Source organism: Macaca fascicularis, chromosome 7 (genome assembly GCF_037993035.2).
Source record: "Macaca fascicularis isolate 582-1 chromosome 7, T2T-MFA8v1.1".
NCBI classification, from domain to species: Eukaryota; Metazoa; Chordata; class Mammalia; order Primates; family Cercopithecidae; genus Macaca; species Macaca fascicularis.
This window is the reverse complement of record NC_088381.1, coordinates 83677047-83688278: the sequence shown is the minus strand read 5'-3', so window position 1 is coordinate 83688278 and position 11232 is coordinate 83677047. Positions and strand designations below refer to the sequence as shown.

The window sequence follows — 11232 nt, the reverse complement described above, 5'->3', positions numbered from 1 at the left end:
CTAATGTTTGTCAAATAAATAAATAAGTGAATGAACCTGCCTTTGAGGATCTCAGATCCATACAACTGGGCATTTATAGCCATTCTCTGAGTCAGGCAGCTTTCTGGAGCCACATGGCCATGAGAATGTGCCTTGCCCCAAGATCCATCTCCCTCTCCCACCTCCCCAAAGAAAGCTGCCATGTTTATGGCAATCTCATATTCCTCTGGGGACCACATGGGACAGGAAGGAGTAATTAATTGCAATATCCATAGTGAGTAGTTATTCATATTCTTACACTCCAGGGAGCACCAAGTCTTAAGGTTACATTAAAACACAGGCCAAAGGGAAGTCCCCAGTGTTTATTATCTGCAGCCCACAGAGTAGGTAAGGATGAGATCTGGTCAATTCAATTGAATTTACAGGCAACTTCTCAAGAGCCCAACTTTGAACTGCCCAAAGAAAATACAGGCAAGTCCTACTGGCACAAGAGGATGGGGTGGACCAATGGGGAGTTATGGCTGGTTAGGGTTGATAATTTGTTTTTTCCACCATATTCAACACAGGGAGGTGCTTTCGAATTACTGGCTCCCTGAAAAGGGGGATCTGGACACATATGGCAATGTGATGAATGATGATTCCTGGAAAGAAAAACATTTAATGAAACAAGAAACTCACAATTTCCTGAGACCTGATATGCACAAGGTGCTGGGCAGCTCTTGGAGTTATTGATGGGAATTTCAGAGAAAGGCCTGATGAGGGAGAGCTGGCTGCTGGAACCTCAAAGAGACAGAAAAACAAGGATGAGACCCATGATTAGGGCCACTGTGAAGCCTCCAGAAGCTTCTGAGGTTGGAGAGAAGAGGTGAAGTAGGCAGAGGCAAGACTGGGAAAGTAGGGCTGGGGTGGTCAGAAAGGGCAGATCACGAAATGGCTGGTGTGAAAGGAGAAAGGGATCTCCCTGCAGCTTGAATATGGAAGACTATTGAACTTCAGAAATGAACACAGAGAGGGAGAGGGAATGCTGCAAATATTTTACCATATTGACTTTTAATTAGTTGAGAATCAATGTAACAAGTCTAGACCTCATCCAGGGTAGAGGCAGCGTGTGGGCAATGGTACCAAGAAAGCATCAGAAAGAAGAAGGGCTTGGAAGGCAACTATAGAACAGACTGCCTCACACCAACCTTAGGTAGAGTAAGACTTCCATTGTTCCTTCTCTAGCAAAAGCTAGAGAAGCTCTGAATTTCTCTGCAGAAAACATTCCCACACACAGAGTCACACAAAACTCTCCTTTGGACCAGATGGGCCCTATCCTACACACTGAGAGATTTGGAGTGAATGGGACAAGAGGTAAGCCCAGTCTCTTTCCTCCCTCCCTCATCACCCCCCACAACCAACCTCTTCCAAAAACATCAAATATTTTCTTCCATAAATAATTGCAATAGGATGCCATAGCTTTTCCCAAACAAACAATAGCCTGATTGTGTCCTGTTTGCATGGACCCAGCCCGGCATACACAAAGGCCTGCTTTCATGCGCCAGGCCTCTCCCCACTGTAGAAGGATGGGCATATTTCGCCCTTCTCACTTCTTGAACAACTTCACTGAGGCAATTCCATTCGGAAAGGAGCAACAGGAAGGTGTTGTTACCACCAGGAATAGGAGCAACTCCCATTAAAAAGACAATCATTGTTCCCCAGGTTTTCTGTTGCCTTTTGACCTCATCTAGAAAGTTCTTTCACCAGAAGAGGGCTGGTTTGCCCCAAGATCCAAATGACAACATCTTATGCTGGTGGTTTCTTCTAAACTTTGTATTCAATTTCAAATAGAATTTTAAATTGTAATCACTGACTCTGAAAATGTTCCTGTTTTTATGTCATGTATCTTCGTAACATTATCAGAATAGAGCGAAAACAAGCACATATATTTTTGTACTACTAATTATTTTTCTGGTAAGAAAAAAAGCTGAACCAGAAGATTAAACTCACAACTTTATAACTGCTACTCTGAAAAACATATCCTGCTGTGTTTAAAAACATGAAGTATCAAGTTTCCTTTCAGAATTTAAGTTTGCTTATACCTCACAGATACAAGGAAGCATTGCAGCAAGTCTTCTTCCTGTTTCCAGTAATTCGGAATGGCCATTCTCCCAGGTAGAGCCATGCTTAGATCAGATACAAAGAAGTTTCTTCTCCCCGTTTTTGGTCTTCCTCCCATTCACTTCTCTTTCATTCTTCTAACTGAAGTGAAATGAAATTCCAAATGGCCAAGACACTGATAAGCTCTCTGAAAGCCATCTTGAGAACATATATGTTTTTGTTTTTAAAACCATATAAACAGGCTGGGCACAGTGGCCCACACCTGTAATCCCAGCACTTTGGAAGGCCAAGGTGGGAGGATCACTTGAGGCCAGAAGTCTGAGACTAACCCCGGCAACACGGTGAGATCCTCATCTCCACAAAAAATTTAAAAATTAGCTAGGCATAGTGGCACATACCTGTAGTAGTCCCAGCTACTCAGGAGGTTGAGGATCGCTTGAGCCCAGGAGTTCAAGGTTGCAGTGAGCTATGATGGTGCCACTGCACTCCAGCCTGTGCAACAGAGCAAGACCCCATGGCTATATCCATCCATTCATCCATCCATCCATCCATCTCAACCATATAAGGGCACAGAAAGCAGCACTACACAGGGCATTAAAAAAAGCTTTCACTGCCTGGTATGTGTTGTTCCAAAGTGATGTATCATTCATGCTGGAAACAGTAACTTAAATTAAAATGTATTTTAAAGTTTGATCTTGGTTTGCGACAGGATCTAGTGAGGCGAGCAACCCATGATGCTGTGCTTCATTTGCTATTTGGTTAATAACCCAGTGCTCAATGAGGAGACACTGGGTTACTAACCATGTCGCATACCTCAATTATCCCACAATTTACAAAACATTCAAGAGCTTTTGCATTTGCTTGTGCTTCAGCATTGAAAGTAAAAAACACGAACTATGGTAGGCCAGAACCTATTCCAGACCTTGCCTCTACTGGATTAAGCTATTGTTGTTGACAGTCATTGTTATTTTCTCCAATTATTAATACAATTACAATGGTAGAAAATATGTAGATGTATTAATGGAAGGGGTTCTTCTGTCTTCAGCCCACTTCATCCAAGAAGGCAACTCTTGATAGTCAGGCTCCTCTCTACCTTTCTCAAGTCTTAGCATTCGGATATAAGGAACGGACTGGGGCCACTCTGCATCCAGTAAATTGCCCTTGTCCTCATCTATTCTGGGTACTGTATGTGACAATCTCAAAGTATTTTAAGATGTAGGGTTTACTGCTATTCTGGTATGGTGAAGCCAACAGTTAAGAGACAATTGCCGCTGAAAAAGTTACTCACAGTCCCCAAGAAGAGGGAGCACCATGCCATGAGGGGTCACATGCAGAAGAACCAGGGTTGCTCCTGAGGCAGAGGGAACGGTAGGAAAACATGGAGGAGAGCCAATAAGGTTTCCTTGGGAAGGAATAAATCACACAGGGTAAGCAGGTTTAGGACTAGCTGGCTGGAGTAATTTTGACAGGCTCTGGGGTATAGGGGCCGTCTCTTGTCTGGTATCTGGCCCTGGGGTGACTAAGGCAGGGGAATATTGGTCTTGAGTATGAAATCCCAATAAAGGTGGTGAGGGATGTGGCCTGTGGATTAGTTATTTTGCATATGAGCGTTGTGCTCATTCACTATCTAGAAACTAGCTAACCCTAGCGGGGTTGGTCTCTTCAGGGTCAGCAAGGCCCCAAGATGTCAAAGCATCAGAAGTATGGAAAATAAAAATGCTTGATTAATACAGAAAGGTAACACAAGTCAATCAGATCAAAACTGCCAAGGCCCCAGGAAGTAAGCCTCGCCCCAGCCAAGGGGGATGACGAGAAGCTTCCAATTCACCAGCACTATCAGAGAAGCCAATTAAACCACTGTTTTTTGATGGAAGATTGGAACAGCCTAAGAGACAGGAAGCGAGTTTGTGGACTTAATGATAATGATGGTCTCTGGTCAACAACAGTACATTTCACAGCACATGTGAAGGCAGTTCCTCTGGAGTCAAGCCAACTTGGAGTTATCTAATGGCAAGCCCAAGGACAATGCCCCAGGCAGGGACCCTGACAGTGTATTTATAATACGTAAGAAATTCCAAGATAAAAGCTGGGGGCAAGGGCAAATTAGTTAGATAAAATAAGACATAAAAAGGTCACGTTTGGAAGGATGGCCTAAATATTATACAACAAAGTTTTTAAAAGCTTTTTCGGCAGGGCGCAGTGGTTCACGCCTGTAATCCCAGCACTTTGGGAGGCCAAGGTGGGAGGATCACCTGAGGTCAGGAGTTCAAGACCAGCCTGGCCAACATGGCAAAACCCCATCTCTACTAAAAATAAAAAAATTAGCCAGGCATGGTGGCAGGCGTCTGTAATCCCAGCTACTGGAGAGGCTGAGACAGGACAAATGCTTGAACCCAGGAGGCGGAGACTGCAGTGAGCTGAGGTCGCACCACTGTACTCTAGCCTGGGCGACAGAGTAAGACTTTGCCACAACACAAAAACAAAAACAAAAACAAACAACAAAAAAAGCTTTTTCAAGAACAACAACAATGTAAAAATAATACAATGGTGACACAGTTCACAGCTGGAAAGGCAAGAGTTCAAGGAACTTTCCTGGCTCCAGTCATTGAGTCAGCTGTCCAAGAGGGCTTCCAGGACGATAACACAATCTTCAGCTGCATCCCAAGAGCCACGGCTCCCAGAGTAAGGGTGCCAAACGGTCTTGGTATGATTTTGATTGCTCATGTCTCTCAAGGAGGGCTTTTAAAATCTCAACAAAGTGGTTTCGGAGGTATTAAACTATACTTTATCAAATGGAGACTTAAAACTCTGAAACAAAGAACAGGTTAAAAAAAAAAACTAGAAATATTTTATCTGGAGAAGGAAATATTCAGAGGGTACCGAAAATATGTCCTCGAGTATTCAAAAGGGTAATTATCTTGAGACAGTTGACTTATTTCTTATGGTTCACAGAATACAAATAGACCCAACACATACAAGTTATAGGGAAGGAGAGTTTTCTTTGTTTACATAGAGAAAGAACTTTTTTTTTTCATGAGATGGAGTTTCCCTCTTTTTGCCCAGGCTGGTGTGCAATAGCGCGATCTCGGCTTACCGCAACCTCCTCCTCCAGGGTTCAAGTGATTCTCCTGCCTCAGCCTCCTGAGTAGCTGGTATTACAGGCATGTGACACCACACTTGGTTAATTTCTGTATTTTTAGTGGAGGTTTCTCCATGTTGGTCAGGCTGGTGGTTTTCTTGGTATCTCGAACTCCCGACCTCAGGTGATCCGGCCGCCTTGGCCTCTCAAAGTGCTGAGATTACAGGCGTGAGCCACCCACCGCGCCCGGCCAGAGAAAGAATTTTCTAACATTCTAAGTTGTCTATAGATAATATTATAGCAAATAAGTATGACTGTGACTCAATAAAACTTTATGTGCAATGATAGGTGTGGCAGGCCAGATGTGGCAGCATGGGCTGTAGTTTGCCAACTCTTGAACTACACTTAAGAAAATCATTTAGAATCCGATTTTACAAGACAGTTGCTTGCCTGTAAATATGGTATAAAGAGAAAGACATATACACACATAAACATTCCATAAGTTTTGCTTTCCTCAAGATTAATTTATCCAAAGAGACCAAAATAAAATATTTTAAAATTATTTTTACCTTAAATAGCAAGGTTTTAATTTGGGGGTTGGGTGTGGAATTTAATCTAAAATATGTGAACGCTAGCTTCACTAGACACAGTAACTGGACAAACAGGCTCAAGCACAGAGTGGATGTTATACAGATACCAAGGAAACCACCAGCACAGTACGGACCCCTTAGGAAAGCAGAGAGCAGTACAAGTCAAGTTTCTCAGGGATGCAAGAGGAAAACTACCCCCTGCCAGCCACCCCCACACCATGCCTTTCTACAAAGTTGGATACCCTGGGCCCCACCTCCCAAAGCTGGGGGTGTAGCAGTCTTCACTGTGACCACCAAAGTGGTTCGGCACTGCTCCCATGACCCACCTTCACTTAGTTCATCCCGAATTCCCTAAAGTGGGCATCTGTCTGGGTCAGTTTGCTGTCTCTGAGTTCATGCCAAACCCTGTGGCTATCCCATATACACCTCTGTTTCCCCACCTAGACCCCAGGGTGCAGGTAGTGGGCTTTCATTGTATCATCAGAACACAACACACGTAACATGATTTTAGCAACCACGTTCCTCCAAAGCAGCTGTGTCCCCTGCAGGCACTCACTGAGGGCTGAAAAGACACTCTTGGATCTCACAGCATAGTCCTTGTGCAGCACTTTACGTTGGAAAACAGAACCAATAAACATTTTCTTGAAGTATTCCTCAAAACCCAAACCAGTCTTCTCTCGAGCTGAACCCAGAAACTCTAAGACTATTTACACAGGATTTATAATCTGGTGTCTACTCAGCGGTTTTATAAAAACATGGGAGGGAAAAATGCCAATGCACTGCCAGTTCACTGCGGTGGTTCACGTTTCTTGCCTGGTAGACCAGGCAATGTTCCCAATGCCCAGAGCCCTGGCACCAGGCAAGCCTCTCACGCCAGCAGAACTTGGGAGGCGGCAGAACTCACGCTGACTCCATGGCTTCTCTCCCAGACTCACCTTCGCAGAAGCAAGCCCTTGCAGGCTCCCAAGACCCAGAACTAATAGAATCCAATTCTGGTTGTCTTGGGAAAAGTGAATCCAAGCTTCTAACAGGAGGTCCTCAAGCCACACAGTACCCTGAAGTACTGCAGCCAGGCAGCAAATCTCTGTGCCACCCATAGGCTGCCTCCTACGCAGTACATGCAGTAAAGAGTCAGAGTCAGGGCAGGGTGCCCTGTAACCACCACTTTGGTGGTTACAGTGAAGACTGCTACCCACCCAGCTTTGGGAGGTGGGGCCCAGGGTATCCAGCTTTGTAGAAAGGCATGGTGTGGGGGTGGCTGGCAGGGGGTAGTTTTCCTCTTGCATCCCTGAGTGTCAAAGGGCCTCAGACAGAGCCCTGGAATATACAGACCTCGTCAGGGTTTTCTTATCTACACTAGAACAATATTGCAGCTACCTGGCACCTTGAGGGCCTGGAACATTCAGGATAAGTCTTGAGCAGCTTCTTATTCTAACTGTTGAAAAGAATCTTTCACATGGGGCACAGTGGCTCATGCCTGTAGTCCCAGCACTTTGGGAGGCTGAGGCAGGAGGATCATTTGAGATAGGAGTTCAAGATCAGCCTGGGCAATAGAGTAAGACTCTGTCTCTAAAAAAAAAAAAAATACAAATAAAAATTAGCCAGACATGGTGGTGCACACCTGTAGTCCTAGCTACTCGGGAGGCTGAGACAGGATGATTTCTTGAGCCCAGGACTTTGAGCTTGCAGTGGGCTATGACTGCACTACTGCACTCCAGCATGGGCAACAAGGCAAGACCCCCTTTCTCTTAAAAAAGAAAAAAAAATCTTTCAAGAACATACCTGCCCTAGAATCCCTGCATGGACCTAGGTTCCACATGACTACAGGCACCTCAAGGGTGAGGACCTTGTCATATTCATCATTATGGCTGCAGCACCAAAAATCCTAACAGCTTACAGTGTGCTCTCAATGAATGTATACATTACACTTACTTGCTTTTCAGCCCCTACATGCCACTGGTGACACAGGTACACAGAGTAATCTCAAGGGGCTGATGATCATTCTTATATCACAGTTCAACACAACATCAGTGCAGAGCCAATATTTAAAAACAAAGTGAAATAATTATTCACAATTTATCCCAAAGCTGGAAACATTTTTGAAGAGGATAAAGATCCTGACAAATAATATGGAACTCTTTTGACTTTAGGTTTCAAAATTAATAAAGAGCTATTTCATTGTAGTTATTTACTTTGGTGGCTAACATATCCCAGAATCTTATTATTTTCAATTTATTTTTAAGATTAATATATCTTATACCACCAAATGCTTTACCTTTGGTTATTCTGAGCTCCTCGAGAAGAATACCCTAACATCATTCTTCCCCACGCCAGGCTGTCCCGAGTACCTTTCCCAAACGACATGGATTTGGTATCTGTGTGTCCTCACAACTTCATTACTGCACAGAAATAGTACCTCACCACCAAAAAATCATGTTCATTGGAACTGTTCTCAGAAAAAATTCCAATCATAAGGCAATGTTTTATAACGAGAGTTTATGGATCAGATATTCTGACTAAATTCACCAAAACAATTTCACGAGGAAAATTACTATTATCTTACAGCTGCTATTGTTTCCTCTAAGCTTACACTATGTCAGATAGAAAATCCGACTGCTTGAAAGAAGGAAAAAAAAATGGCAAGGAGACAGGGTATGCATTAATGACAACAAAGTTATGACAAAAGCGAAAGTGGCTTCCACATACACAAATAGTGTTTCACTATGGTCCAGGCCCTGCTGTGAACTCCTCACAGGCATTAGTTCATTTAAACCTCACAGCACAACAATCCCTCACTATTAATGCCATCCTACAGAGAGGGAAACAGAGGCATGGGTCTCAAAAATGGCAGCACCAGGATAAAACCCCATCTGGCTGCTGAGTGGATGTTTTGGTCCTTATCCTATCTCAGAGAATGCATTCAAACCTAAAACTATGCCAGGAGTCTAAATTTAACTCAAGCTGAAGAAAACCAAAATGTCTCAGATATCACAAAGCAGTGCATTTATTGCATAATGTTGCACAACAAGGAAAGTTTCTAGAAAGCTGCCCGAACTTACATGGTTACTACCAACATCCAAGCAAAAGAAAGTCCCAAAGGACAAAGAATGTGTCCCATGTGTACACGATCTGGTTCATCTATTCATATATCCAGGATGCAGCCTGTGCTCAGCGCCCTACTTAGAGGAATCTGAGCTTTACGATTAGTATGATTTTAGCTGCTAAAAATGTGACACCTACCTCTAAGATATTTGGATTTATAAAAATCCCTCCATGCTACAATTAAGAAAGCATTTCACTGAGCAACTGTAAGCCATGCATAGGGTGTGAGCTGAGGAATGTCTCAGGTGAGTGAGGCCGTTCTAATTTCAACACCTAAAGAATAGGTCACATCAGATGTTATAAATTCTCCAATTTTTTTTTTTTCTTTTGAGACGGGGTTTCACCATGTTGCCCAAGCTGGTCTTGAACGCCTGACCTCAAGTGATCTACCCGCCTCGGCCTCCCAAAGTGCTGGGATTACAGGTGTGAGCCACCACGCCTGGCCAATTCTCCAATTTTCATGATATTAATGATCACACTAGGCTTAGGGTCAGCTGTGCCCTAAGGCTCTCACATCAATATTTTGTGGATGTATGGGTCTAACACTGGTATACACATACCCTTGGCTATATCCCTCTTACTAATGCCAGAGGATGGGTGTTTCTTGCCATAGTGCCACTCCTGGCTGTCCAGTACATGTTCACAAGGACTAGGAAAAAGGGATCTCCCTGGCAGTCAGCTTCTCTTTTCACAGTGTTGAAAACTGTGAGGTAATTTCCATAGGTGTCCTGGTAACACCTATTAGAAAGTGTTTATTTAATATTTATTCCCACAAATACCAATTACAGAGAGAGGCTGCTACCATTCAACCAGTTGTTTTTTGTTTTTGTTTTTTTTAAATCAAGAAATAGTTGAAAAGGATGGGAGTGAAGGCACTTTAAGGCCAGAGATGCCAGCAGAGGTGGGACGTGACAAGTGAGGCTGGGGGGCTGGCCCCAAACTGGTCCCTCCCAAGTCAGCTTGGATACCACACAGCACTTAGCTCACCCTCAGCTGGCTTAGCACATGGACAAGTATTGCCGCTGGAGTCTCACCTTCTTAGACTCTTGCAAATGAGCTCCACACCACTCCCACACCTTGCCCTGTGCAACTCTTCCACTTGTCCACTCTGGACATACAGCCTTCATGTTAAACCAGTAATAGGAAGTCAACTATTTTCTGGAATTTTGTGAGCCATTCTAGCAAATTATCAAACCTGAAAGCAAGGGGCCTAGCTACAAACTCTCAACCTTGCAGGCAAGTCAGACAGAAGTGTGGGCACCCCATATCTGCTACTGGCATCTGAAGCGGGACTGAGCCCTCAACCCTGTGGAGTCTGTGCTAACTCCAGGTAGTGCGTGTCAGAACTGCATTTAATTGTAAGGCACCCAGTTGGTGTCTGGAGACTTAGGGAACTGATTGTTGGTATGGAAAAAACCCACATATTTGGCGTCAGAAATGTTATGAGTAGCAACAGTTCAGAGTCCTTTGTGTGCGTTTACAAAAGCAATAATTTATGGCAAGAACTTATCAGAACTACTTTACGATTTTATTTTAGTTTCTTTTAAGGACCAAGATTAAAGATTTAATTAGTTAAACAAGACAACCAAAACAAATACTTCCTCCTGACCTTGAGTTATCACAGTTTGCTACCCAAGGGGCAACTGAAACAGAAAGGGTGGCCTGCATTTCAGAGGGTCTGGAGGAGACAATGGGCAATGTGCTCTCAGGTGCCCTGAATCTCTCTCTCTCTCTCACACACACACACACCCCATACACACACAGGCACCCTTTTAGAACAGACAATTATGAAAGCACATTAAAATGCAGCATGCCATTTGGAAGTCTGGTCTTGCTGCTCTGCCCAAACACAGGGTACAGACTTCAGGGAAAACAATCCTAGAGAAACATTAGCTCTGTAAAAAATGAGAAAAGTAAAATGTTTCAGCCAAACGTTTAAAAAAAAAAAAAAAAAAAAAAAAAGGAAATTCAGCGTGTGGAACGGGGAGGGGAATAAGACCTATCAGAATTCTGTTTAACATTTTGCTTAGCTGGCCAACTCTGGCAGCATAAAGTTTAAATGGAAGTTATCTTCAAATTAAATTGCACCTGCATGTCTATGAGACTCCCCTGTAATGCTCCAATAACATCTCAAGATTGCGGTCATCTAAATTCAAACTTTAAATATAAAACCACTCCCAAAAGAGAATGCCTTTGAACATAATGACAATTTCAAACTTTGGCAAATAATTATCCTGTACTTCTTATCTGTGAGAATCTATCATTTCTTTTAAAAATTCTCCGCAGCGGCCAGGAGTGGCGGCTCATGCCTGTAATCCCAGCACTTTGGGAGGCCAAGGCAGGAGGATCATCTGAGGTCAGGAGTTCGAGACCAGCCTGGCC

General features: G+C 43.5%; 1 protein-coding gene and 1 long non-coding RNA gene across 6 annotated transcripts in view; both read right to left on the bottom strand.

The window, feature by feature from the left end:
- The window catches only part of LOC135971920 (uncharacterized), a 38965-nt gene extending 33100 nt beyond the window's left edge, over positions 1 to 5865 (bottom strand). The window contains exon 1 of the long non-coding RNA XR_010588315.2: positions 658 to 5865. This is a non-coding gene — a long non-coding RNA (uncharacterized lncRNA). The remainder of the gene's footprint in view (positions 1 to 657) is intronic.
- IGF1R (insulin like growth factor 1 receptor) overlaps positions 1 to 11232 on the bottom strand; it is a 319076-nt gene that overhangs the window by 150517 nt on the left and 157327 nt on the right. The window lies entirely within an intron of this gene.